This window comes from Oryctolagus cuniculus, chromosome 3 (assembly GCF_964237555.1).
Source record: "Oryctolagus cuniculus chromosome 3, mOryCun1.1, whole genome shotgun sequence".
Classification (NCBI taxonomy): domain Eukaryota; kingdom Metazoa; phylum Chordata; class Mammalia; order Lagomorpha; family Leporidae; genus Oryctolagus; species Oryctolagus cuniculus.
This window is the reverse complement of record NC_091434.1, coordinates 83181379-83194527: the sequence shown is the minus strand read 5'-3', so window position 1 is coordinate 83194527 and position 13149 is coordinate 83181379. Positions and strand designations below refer to the sequence as shown.

At 44.3% G+C, this 13149-nt stretch overlaps 1 long non-coding RNA gene across 2 annotated transcripts; it reads right to left on the bottom strand.

Moving 5' to 3' along the window:
* Positions 1–274: 274 nt before the first annotated feature.
* Positions 275–13143, bottom strand: LOC127491763 (uncharacterized). Of its 2 annotated transcripts, XR_007920659.2 has the most exons (4): positions 13096–13143; positions 5865–5982; positions 4572–4724; positions 275–3161 (listed from the first exon to the last, which is right to left on the bottom strand). It is a non-coding gene; the product is annotated as an uncharacterized lncRNA (long non-coding RNA). The 2 variants fall into 2 exon arrangements; XR_011387588.1 differs by lacking the exon at positions 5865–5982 and having other exon boundaries at positions 13096–13140.
* Between the last annotated feature and the right edge of the window lie 6 nt (positions 13144–13149).

The following is a 13149-nucleotide window of genomic DNA, read 5'->3' as shown; positions in this document are numbered from 1 at the left end:
ACCCTTGTCACACACGACCCTAAGGTGCAGGATAATCCTTGCAGAGCAGCTGCTACCTGTGGGACAGGAAGTACCTCCAGGGAAGCACATGTCCCCTCTTAGTGCGACTCTTCCTGGAAGCAAAGGGAACAACAACCAATCCACAGTCCATGCTGTGCTTGAGAACCAATGTGATTATGGTAAGCAATTTCTGGTACCCCTACCTGTTCCTCCTTTTTTTTTTTTTTTTTTTTTTTTTTTTTTTTTTTTTTGTCTATATATTTAACTACTCAGAGACCATTACAAATCCCCTATGAAGGTACTTCAAAAAGTGTGTGGAAAATGTAATTAAACAATCTTTATTTTGGTGCAAGAAATTGACCCCCACATATAGTTTTTTTCGTAATGCACATTTTGCCGGTGTTTTTTGTTCTGGGCAGCTAGAATACATGTATTCCTAGGTAGCCACTTCTCTGTGGCTGGAACAGACTGCAGGGTGCGTCAGTTTGAGCTTGAGGTTGACAGAAGCCTTCCAGACAGGACCACACGAAAGAGAAACCACACAGGTTACCTTCCCCACATTCTGGAGTGGCCAGGCTGCTCAGGCGCTGTAAGATTAGCAATCAGGAGGCTGAGCTACTTTCAGTTCATCCCAAAGCTTAGTGGAAGTTAACACAATCTCCCTACAGAGGCCTGTAGGGGCCAGCCCATCTATCTCAATTCACAGAACAGAAGCAATACCAGGGGTAATTCTGTAGACTTGGCCAACCAGAGAGAATTTGTCTCACAGGTATTCCAACTGAGTTCCAGCTAAACTGCCCAAATGGATGCTGAGCAGTCAGAGAGTCAAATCCCAACCAACCCCGACTCCCCGGGCAACTCAGACATCAAGTTCTTGGCCAGGATTCTATCAGCTGTAAGGAAACACCCACCTAAAGCTTTGGTTTCTACAGCTGATTAAGAAAAGTAGAAATAGGAATTGCTTATCAAATGCAGTTGGCTGACAAAATCTTTCCATCCATGGAGTCCATGCGTTGGAAACAATGAAAGCGGTGCTTAGAATGGGGCTTCTTTCCTCCCCAAAGGAATCAGCAACTGGCATGCGAGGGGGAGAGAACAGAAGACATTTGGATCGTGCCAAACAATGTAATAAAAATTGATTTTCAGGAGGCCATTTTTTCTTTAAGAAAAAACACTCATTTGAGACCCAAAGGCTCTGTTGTTTACTGCCCAACACAAAGCCTGAAACTCACCCCTGGCTTGGGAGGTGCAGACATAGGAGCCTTATTGACATTTGCACTTGCACATTGTATGGGCCTCAGCAAAAGATATTGCTGCTTTCCGGAGATATTTCCAGCTGGCTTGAAAACCCAGAGCACTGGCCTTTGAAAGGGGCCCAGTTCTCCATGTGAGTTCATACTTGAAACCAGCCCCCCACCACCACTCCCTCCGGGTCCCTGCACTCCCCCGCCCAATTCCCATTTTGTACAAGGTACTCTGCATTTTTGTCTTTGTTTTCTCTCTCCCTTCTGCCCAATTTTTGACATTTCCATTCTTTGCCTGCTATCCATAGCTCTATTCTGACCTTTTCCATAGTTAACAGGCTTAAGAGTCCTTTTCTTGGCATTTCTGTTTTCATGGAATACACACTGGCAGCAGAGGCAAACCCTTAAAATGCCTGTAGTTCACTGCTGTCGGTCATTTTGTCTTCAAAGTGATTCTAGTAAGATTTTCTGATGACACAAACTGGTGGTCCTCCCCTTTTTAGAAATTTATTTATATTTACTTGAAAGGCAGAGCAATAGAGAGGCCTTCCATTGGCTGGTCTATCCCCTACCCCCTGCCATGCCTGAAACAGCAAGGCTGGGGCCAGGCCAAAGCCAGGAACCCAGAACTCCATTCAGGTCTCCCACAAGTGTAGCAGTGACCCAATTATTTCTCTCATAAGCTGCTGCCTTCCAAAGGTGTGCATTAGCAGGAAGCTGGCTTGGAAAGCAGAGTGGGGACTGGAAGCAGACTTTCTGATATGGGATGCAGGCCACCCAGGTGGTGGCTTAACTGCTGCATGCAACATTCACCTGGTCCTCCCTTTCTGCAGTGGAATTCTAGAAGGCCCACTTTCCTGCAGACGGCTCCTGCACCGCAGGGTTAAGACCAAAATCCTTCCTACTACTGTCCACTCCAATATCTCAGCATCACCAATAACGGGCATTTATTTTGTGCCAGCCATGTGCTACCTGACCCGAATAACAAACAGATCCCAAGGAGACATGAACACAAAGATGAAAATGCTGACATTGCAAGTCAGCCTGTGAAAAATCCAGACAGGGGCTGCGGAGACACAGAACTCAGAGCCAAATCTCTCCTCCTGAGTATTCTGTGTCTGAAAAATCTATGACTTAATATTTCCACTGACACAGAGAAACAGGAACCCAAACAGTACCCTCCAGCACTCCCAAGCACAGTGAGTAAAACAAAGGGACCATTTCCTTAACTCTCTCTGCATATGTCAATTGTGGTCATAGAGGAAGGATGGAATTGTTTTATCACTATCTACTTTAGAAAGATTATTTTTTAATTCAGAAGTCAGGCTTTTGGGTAACATCCCCAAATATATTTATGATATAACATTTAAATATATGTGTAACCATCTTTAAAATCTCCAGTGTTATTCAAGAGCAGATTGTTTGTGGAAAGTGGATAACCAGGGGCTGGCATTATGGCATAGCAGGTAAAGCCACTGCCGGCACACCAGCATCTCACACGGGTACAGGTTCGAGACCTGGCTGCTCCACTTCCAATCCAGCTCCCTGCTATTTCACCTGGGAAAGCAGCAGAGGATGGCCCAAGTGCTTGGACCCCTATACCCACATGGGAGACCCAGATGAATCTTCTGGCTCCTTGCTTCAGACTGGCTCAGCTCTGGCCAATGTGGCCAGCTAGGGAGTAAACCAGCAGATGCAAGATTTCTCCTTCTCCCCCACCCCCAACCCTCTCACTCTAACTCTGCTTTTCAAATAAATGCATAAATCTTAAAAAAAAAAAAAAAGAATGGGTATCCTATCACAGCTTCCCTTCAGCCCCAAGACTCGTTGGTGTCTTCAGATTCTCATCCACTTTCCAATTTGCAAATCGCATGAGCCGTCAGTGGACCAGAACCATGTGCTCCCACAGCACAGCTCCTAGGAGAGAACAGAACACACACATCTCTTCCCAAGCCCGTCTGCTCCCCAACCCACACAAGCACAGTCTTTCACTTGGAGACAAATAGTTGCATTTGCTTTTATACCCACAGGGAACGAAGGGCCAAAGTAGTACCATCTGTAGAAATCTCCCAAGGAAGAGACTTCATTTGTAATTTCATCAGCATATCATCTGAGATACTACTTGGGATTACTGTAAGATGTTGCTACAGTTTGCAGGTAGCGTGTGCCCAAAGGTCCATGCCTTACAAGCTTAGTCTGCAACATGGTGGTATTGAGAAGTGTGCAGCCTTTAAGAGGCGAAGGCCGGTGAGACACAATCGGCCTCTTAGGAAGCGTGACTCTCCAAGGCAGTCCAATGGCAGCAGGTGGTTGTAAGAGAAACTGGGCCTGGCATTTGGCCTCGTAGTTAAGACTCTGGTTGAGAGGTCTACATTCCATATCCAAGAGCCTGGGCAGAGGGCTCTTGCTGTCTGTGCAGTAATAGCTTAAGTGAGATTGGGTGCCTTTGACCCACGTGATAGACCTGCATTGAGTTCCTGGCTCTGATGTCCACCCTGTTGTGGGGATATTTGGGGAGTGAACCAGTGGGCCCGCACGCTCTCTCTCTCTCCTCCCTTCCCTCTCAAGTCTCTCCTCCTACATCTCCCCTGCTTCCTAACTCACACTCTTACCCTTTCAACTTGCAGTCTCTCTGTGTCTCTACCACGTGACACAGCCCAGAGGCCCTTGCTAGGAAGAGCACCAGCACCATAGTGTTGGGCTCCTCCAGCTGCCAGCACCATGAGTCAAATAACCCTCTTTATAACTGACGCAGACGAACTAATAGGATTGACAGAATTTGGAAGCAATTGCAGATATTGGTGAATGGCTTTGAGAAAGTAATTTTCTGTGTAGAAAGCACTTGGCTACTTGTCACTGAAGAAATGCCACTTTAAAAGCAGCACAAAACAAAGGAACTTGGCCCCCTTTAAAGTGCTGGTGGAGGAGTGACAAATTGATTCCAATCCAGGACACCTTGGGACTTTGTCCACCAGCCCCAAAAAACATTAGGAATGGGAAGAGTGGGATGATGGCAAGAGCATCCCTCTGGCTGATGGCATCACGGGAAGCCTGGCCCGGCCCAGGGACTACAGCAGGGAGAGGAAACAAAGTGCTTAGGGGCAGGGAAAACAGAGAGCAGTAGGCACAGCAACAGGAAGTCCGACACCAACAAGGCTGAGGCCTCAGCCCGCCAGACCTCCCAAGAGATACCTTCTATAAAGGGAAACCTAATAAGCAAAAGGAAAAATTCTATTCTGAGTCAAAGAAAAAGGAGACAGAAAAATATCTGCAATCCAAACACATTTTGGTGCAGTAAGCCAGCCAGTAAGTCTCACAGACACTAACCGCAAAATGCCAGGAGTGCGAGTCCTCCGCCGTGCTGAAGGTGAACGTCTGGCCCCTCCGTGACGTTTTCTCTCCCAAAAATGAACTTCTGTGCTTCTCCCTTGGCACTTCACTTTCCATAGACGTCCACATTTTCCTGTATCTAACAGTATTCTTTAAAAACAGAATGTCAGCTAAAATGACACAGCCACTGAAACATTACCCAGAGAGTAATGCACCTCCTGATGTGATTCAATGTGAGGTGCAGAGTGACACCCCTGAACTAGGCTTGCCAACAAAAATAGATCAAGCATGGCCCAAGTACATGCCCCCTGTCACCCATATGGGAGACCTGGAAGGATTTTCTGGCTCCTGATTATGGCCTGGCACAGCCCTAGTTTTTGTGGCTATTTGGGGAGTAAACTAACCAATGGAAGAGCTCTCTCTGTGTGTCTCTTCCTCTCTCTCTCTCTCTCCCTCTCTCTCTCTCTCCCTCTCTCTGCTTTTCAAATAAATGTATTAAAATGTATATTTAAAGTCCTGGTAAAATGAAATCTGACCCGTTCATAAAACGGAAGGCTACAGAATCACAAAGCAATAGCAAAGCTTTTATGTCTAATGAAGGAATTGTCTTCAAGATATTCTGTACATGGAAAAAAAGTTAGGGCACAATATGTGATATAATCAGATGTATACAAAAAGAAAAAAATACATATAGGCATTTCTCCTAAATGTACAAACATCTTAAGAAAACTGATAACTTTGGTTGCCCCAAGAGAGGGAAACGGGAGAATAGGTAGAAGTGGAAGACGGGCATGTATATTTAACTATATACCCTTTATATTATTTGAATTCTGAATCATATAGATGTATTACCTGTCTGGTAAATTAAAATGTAAAAATCTCTTGATATGTGAACTTAGATGACTAATTTTCAGATGTACACAAGAGATGCCAACAAGAGATGCACAAGTGGTATTAGAATAAATGGGTGCATGGAAGGGTTTTCCCAGCACTAGGATGGACTTTCAAAGGTAAAGGAGCCACGATTCACGACTTAAAGGAACTCAGATTCATAAAAAGGAATGTCTGGGCTCAGAAATTCACCCCTCAGCTCCATGTGGCACCAAGAGAAATTCTCCCCCACCCCCAACAAGTATGTATTGGTCCCTTAATCCAGAGAACCAAGGAAGTGTATTCTCCATAAAGTCACTCCCATAATCCACTTGATATCACATATAGCATATATCATAGAGAAGGAACAGAGGAAACGGAGCAAAGTCTAAAGAGAAAACAAAGCATTTAAACTGATACCGTTGGGGTAGGTGTTTTGTGCTGAGGTTTAGATGCCCACGTCCCACATTAGAGTGCCTGGGTTTGAATTCCAGCTCCACTTCCAATTCCAGCTTCCTGCTTCCTGATAATGTGCACCCTGGGAGACAGCAAACAATGGGGTCACGTTGTTCTTATCCCTGGTACTCACATGGGAGACCTAGATGGAGCTCCTGGTGCCTGGCTTCCAATGATGTTGACAGCATTGCGAGAATAAACCAAAGGGTGGGAAATCTCTACCTGCATGTCTTTCTGTGTCTCCATCTTTCAAATAAATACATTCAAATAAATAATTTTCAAAAACTGATATATACTAAAAGGGAAAAAACGAGAGTGGAAATACCTACTAAAACTTTTCTATGATTTTCATTTAGGAGAGCCCTAGGAAGGCAGAGAAGAGAAGTCCTCAGTGGAGGTGACCCTGACCCACAAAAGGCTGGTGGCTGGTGAACTTTGAAAGCATCTCTTTCCCATGGCCCAGGCTGGCTACAGCCACAGCTCACTCAGAGTCCTTGGTACCCGAGCTTTCCAGTACATCCCTGTGACACGTGACTCACTGTGCACGTGCTGCACAGACACTGCCCTGTTCTTGGGTTCTTTGTTGAGGATGTGCTGTTAGAACTTCCAGATGCTTGACGGATGCTTCAAGTTCCTGGATGATACTAAAGATTGGACCAACAAAGGACCGATAGCAGCTTCCAACCATTTCTCGGCCATCTTGGCTTGTTCTACAACAATTTGCCTCCCTTTACCTCCTTTCCTGGCCTTTTCCCATCTGCAAAATGGAGTCTGTAAATGTTGGCTTTAGACAAAATGATAAGGATGGAGGATGGCAGAGATTAGTGTTTCCAGTAATCTTCTCAGGTGCATTTCTACAAACAAATTACTTATCATTCTCTTCTAATTAAAATCATTTGCCTATTTGCTCTAAGAGCCACCACTGAAGCTTCAAGGCCCCAAGGCAAGGAAAAAGTGTATATGTCATTGTTTATCTAGCTATCAAGATTGGCTAACTGCAAAATTATGTTTATACGCCACTCTGGCACCCAGAATTGAGAGGCATGTTATTGCTGGGGAAATCCCCTGTATGCAAAGGCAGGTGTGTGACAACTCAGGCGAAAGACCCTTCCAGGCCTCTGCCCCTTATGAATGCATTCATTGTTTCACAAGACAATGAAAGTGTTCTGCTGAAGCATACCAGGCTTGAAAAACGTCCCTGGAAGAAAGGCAAATCCCAGCGTTCTGGAGAAAGAGAGGAAGGCTCATTACATCTTCACAACAGATCTAAGAAGCTAGTAAGCACAGGCAGCCCCTGCCAGCCCAGGGCCACATTGGACAACAGAAGCAGCGCCCCCTGCAGAGGTGTCCCTTTCCACCACCCCTCAAGGCACTCCTTTCCTCGTGGCCTTTCTTGCCCAGGGTTTCTGGCACAGATTTCTCCTACTTTCAGGACTTGGCATGAGATTCGAGATGTAACTAATGGTAAGGGGAAAAAGCCTAATATAACAGTGAAAGGCACACTGCAAAAATACGAGCGCATAAGCAAGCTACATCCTCCCCACACACAATTAAAAGAAGAAAGTTCTGCGATGAAAGTGAAATATGATTAATATCCTTAATGTTATGCTATCCTTTCATTTAAAAGACAAAAAGCTGTGTGGTAACCTGACCATCGTGAGAATCCACTTTACTAGGCTTTTAGCATTACGACGTACAATTCCAGACACTTTGGTCCTGCCATGAGCTGCTCTCTTATTGCAGTTAACTGGACAAATGCCTCTTTTAAAGAGAGGTTTATAAGCGCACTTAAAGAATAATAACATGTTACCTCCCTGCCATGGGACTTTCATCCTACCGGGAGCTCTAGTGCATCCCCCAAGCTAAACAACCTGGACTCCACTTAGCTCACCAGGTGCAAAACAGGCCTGAGTTTTTAATGACTGAAATAAAGAAAAGCAAGGGAAGACCCCAATGCCCTGAGGGGCTTCCTGAAGTCCTAAACACACACCAAGAAGTCAGGGTTGCCACTCTGGTGGCAGAGTGGGGAAGAGTGTGCAGGAAGGAGGAAACATGTTGGCCTCATGTTCCCTTTGCCCTGTTACTCATATTTTTACAGTGAAGCAGGTGGCTTGTGTCTTTGTAGATTATGCCACTGTTACATAACCTTTTTACAACCCTAATATCAGCTTTTAGATATTTTCCATTTGTAGGTACAGAAAAAAAAAAAAAAACAAGTAGGACAAGTGGGCATACTACTTATTACAGGCTGAAAATCCCTTACCCGAAACACATATGACCAAAAGTGTCTTGGATTTTGGATTTGTTTTCAGATTTTAGCAAATTTACACAAACAAAATGAGAAATCTTGGGGATGAGATCCAAACCTAAAAACTAAATTCATTTATGTTCCATACCTATACACATAGCCTGAAGCTACTTTTATACAATAATTTTAATAAGTCTGTGCATGAAACAAAGTTTGTATAATTTTCCTCTTGTGGCATCATGTTGGCACCCAAAAAGTTTCAGATTTGGGGACATTTCAGGTTTTGCATTTTCATATTAGGAATGTTCAGCCTATAGTCTCTGATTCCTGCTTTAAACGTCAGGGAATGCGGGGAGTAGAACTGAGAATGGAAGTTCAGTGGGTGTCATCACGCCCTGGTGCAAGCACTTGGTCCTCCATGTCAGCTGGGCTGTCCTGGGTGTAGACTCTCCCAAAGGGTGGCCGGCCGCCCTTTGATTTCCTCCTTACCTTCTGCAGCTCACAAGTATACAGGAAAGTCAATGAGACCTGGGCTACAAACCATCACGCTCCTAGGTTTTCAGCTATACACCAGTGCTATCCCACACCTTAGCCATAAGCCACCTATAGCTATTTATATTAAAATTAATTTAAACCATTCATTTTTAAGAAATTGAAGATTCGGTTCCTTAGTTGAATCAGCCACATTTGAAGGACTCAGATCAACATGTGCTGTGGCCACCATTTGGTCAGAGAAGATACAGAACATTGCCACCATCACAGAAATTTCTATTGAATAATGCCCCAACCAAACTTGTCAACTGTAAAAGGGATCCTCTTAGCCTTCTGCTCATCTTCAACCCCATAAGACTGAGAGAGCTGCTGAAAGCAGGGGGTATTGTCACCCCTAAACCCTGACTCCTAGTCCAGCACTCTTGGAGAGGGCCACTCACAAAATATTTGCTGGATGATATGACCATTCCATTCTCTTTTTTTTTTAAGATGTATTTATATATATATACATATACATATATATACATATATATGTGTATATATATGTACATATATATATGTATGGAATCAGGATCTGAAACTAGGTACCAAACCCAGGCATTCCAATATGAGATATAGGCATCTCAGCCTATATATATGAAAGTCAGAGTTGCACAGAGAGAAAAGGAGAGGCAGAGAGACGGAGGTCCTCCATCCGCTGGTTCACTCCCCAGTTGGCTGCAATAGCCAGAGCTGTGCCAATCAGAAACCAGGAGCCAGGAGATTCTTTCAGGTCTTCCACATGGGTGCAGCGGCCCAAGGATCTTGGCCATCTTCTACTGCTTTCCCAGGCCATAGCAGAGAGCTGGAACAGAAGTGGAGCAGCTGGGACTTGAACCAGCACCCATATGGGATGCTGACACTGCAGGCAGCAACTTTACCCACTATGCCACAGTGCTGTCCCCTCCAATCTCTTTGTTCCCATTGCATGTACCTGCCTCTGTCACAATGTCAGAGCTTATTTTCCTCCAAAAAACTTTGATTCACCTTTATTAGTTTTACAAATAATGCAAGCTAACTGAAAGATCAAAATTCAACAGAGAATACTCCTACCTCCAGCCAACCACTCCACATTTTGGAGTACAACCATTCAACAACATATGGTTTTGTTGTTTACTGAGGGATGTCTTGCACAAAGTAAAATTGACCATTTTCATATGATTCATGAGTCACATAATCACCACTACCATCAGATAGAGAGTATTCCCATCACTCCCAAAATTCCCTTCTATTTATGAAGTTAAACCTCCCTTCTCTGGAAGTCACTGCTCTCTGTTCCTAGAGTTTCAACTTTTCAAGTATATCATATATGTGGAATTAAATAGTAAGTAGTTTTCCTTTGGCTGGCTTCTTTCATTTAGGGCAATGATTTTAAGATTCATCTATGGGGCCGGTGCCGTGGCTCACGGTTAATCCTCTGCCTGCGGCACCAGCATCCCATATAGGCACTGGGTTCTAGTCCTGGTTGTTCCTCTTCCAGTCTAGCTCTCTGCTGTGGCCCGGGACGGCAGTGGAGGATGGCCCAAGTGCTTGGGCCCCTGCACCCACATGGAAGACCAGGAAGAAGCACCTGGCTCCTGGCTTCGGATCCGTGAAGCTCCGGCTGTAGTGACCATTTGAGGGGTGAACCAACGGAAGGAAGATCTTTCTCTGTCTCTCTCACTGTCTAACTCTATCTGTCAAATAAATAATAAAAAAAGATTCATCTGTATATTCTTTTACAGGGATACACCACAATCTGTTTATCCATAGTCAATAGACTTTTGGGTTGTGCCTAACTATTGGCAACTATGAAGAGAGTTGTTATAAACACTTGTACACAGGATTTACAGTGTACGTATATTTTCATTTATCATGAGAAAATTCCCACCAATTGGATTGTCAGTCATATTGTACATACTAAGTGTGTTCCTATGTTGAATTTTATAAGAAAATGCCAAACTGACTCCCAAAATAACTTTACTTTTTGGCATTCTCACCAGTAATGTATGAGAGTTCCAGTTGTTCTTCTTTTCACCAGGAGCTTATTTTTATTTCATATATTTGAAAGATAGAGAAACAGAGAGAGAGAGAGAGAGAGAGAGAGAGAGAGAGTTCATCTACTGATTAACTCTCCAAATGCCTATAACAGCTGGGGCTGGGCCAGGCCAAAGTCTCAACTCAGTCCGGGTCTCCCATGTGGGTAGCAGAGACCCAAGTACTTGAGCCATCACCTGCTGCCTCCCAAGGTACACATTTGCACAAGCTAGAATGAAAGGTAGAGCTAGAATTTGAATCCAGAAACTACAATATGAGATACAAGCTTACAAAGCGGCACCTTAATCACTAAGCCAAATGTCTACCAGCATTCTGTATTTCCTTTTTTTTTTTGGAGGTTTTCTAATACTTAGGCCATATTTCACTGTAGTTTTAATTTGCATTTTCCTAATGATCAATGATGTTGTGCATGTGTTTATGTCATTGCTACTCTCAGTATCCCTACTTTGTAAAGTATTGCTTGAATCTTGCTATGGTTTAGGTGCTGCCAGTCCCATAAATGCCCATGTATTAAAGGCTTGGTACTGGGCCGGCGCCGTGGCTCAATAGGCTAATCCTCCACCTTGCGGCGCCGGCACACCGGGTTCTAGTCCCGGTTGGGGCGCCGGATTCTGTCCCGGTCGCCCCTCTTCCAGGCCAGCTCTCTGCTATGGCCAGGGAGTGCAGTGGAGGATGGCCCAGGTGCTTGGGCCCTGCACCCCATGGGAGACCAGGAAAAGCACCTGGCTCCTGGCTCCTGCCAGGATCAGCGCAGTGCGCCGGCTGCAGCGGCGGCCATTGGAGGGTGAACCAACGGCAAAAGGAAGACCTTTCTCTCTGTCTCTCTCTCTCACTGTCCACTCTGCCTGTCAAAAAAAAAAAAAAAAAAAAAAAAAAAAAGGCTTGGTACTGAAAGTGGTGCTATTGGGAGGTGGTGCAATATTTAGGAGATGGAGTTTAGTGGGAAGTTCTTAGGTCTTTGGGGGGGGGGGCGTGCCCTTGTTAGGTAGTTCTGATGTGACCCTCTTGAGTTCTAATGACAGCACTGTTATAAAACCCTAAGTATGGGTCCACACTCTCCCTGCTTCCTGATTCAGATGTGAACACTTGCTCCAGTACATGCCCATCATCTGTACTCTTACCAGAGGCTGCTCCAGTGAGATTTGAACTTTGGATTTGAACTTCCCAGACCATGAGCTCAATAAACCTTTCATCTTTATGAAGGTAGTTGCCTTGAGTATTTTGTTGCAGTGACACAAATTTAAGTCAAATCTTCTGCCAGATTTTTAATTGGGTTGTCTGCTTTCTCATTGAGTTGTACGAATTCCTTATTCTAGATGTCACTGCTGCATCGTCAGTGTAGTCCGTACATATTTTATGCCTGTTTGCGGCTTGTCTTCATTTTCTTAACAGTGTTTTTTGAAGAGCAGAAGTTTTCAATCATATTGAAGAACAAAGAAAGATTGCTAAGTATCTGCCATATGCTAAATTTTGATTGGCACAGAATCTATAATAATGTCTAGGTTTAAAATTGTACTTTTTTCTTTTTTAAATTTTTATTTATTTGAGAGGCAGAGACAAAGAGAGACAGGGCAAGAGAGAGAAAGCTGCCATCCACTGATTCATTCCCCTAATGCCCACAATGGCCAAGACTGGGCAGAGAGAAGCCAGGAGCTGGGAACTCAGTCCAGGTCTCCCACATGAGCAGCAGCAACCCAATTACTTGAGCCATCTCCACTGCCCCCTCTTATCTGCACTGACAGGAAGCTGGAATCAGGATCTGAAACTAGGTACCAAACCCAGGCATTCCAATATGAGATATAGGCATCTCAGCCGCTAGGCTAAACACCCACCCTACTCCTTCACCACCTTTTCATTAATATTTCACATCCTTAAGTATTATTTGAAAATATGGTTTGTGATGTGTACTACATAGTACTCTCATGGCTGTATATTTATTCCTCTGTATCTTGGGATGTTTATGTTGGTATCCATCAATACTTAAAAAAAAAAAAAAAAAAAGAGAAACAACTACACCAGAATGGTGACTATCCTTGCACAGAACCTTCTGTTCACATCTCAGGTATCTTCTTAGATCAATGCCTTTAATTACAAAGCCTGGGACAAAGACTTAGCACTTTGTCAATGATTGTATCTCCAGAAAGACCGCAGACATCTTGAAGCACAGATCTTTCCTTGCCCTCCTTGTCACCTAGTGTATGACAAAGATCCTCTAAGTAAACATAAATACCTGAGCAATGAACACTGGGAGAGAAAAAGAATTCCACCGAACTCCACCACTGCCCTTCCTCCTATGAACGAGCTTCCCGTCTCCTGCGGCATCAACCCTGCCTTCCCAGTGAAGAGAAAAAGAAAGTTTTCTTGTAAGAGAAAACTTACCAAGGACGTGAAGGTTCCCAGAGAGCTGGTTGACCAGCCCTGTTGCTGCTCAGC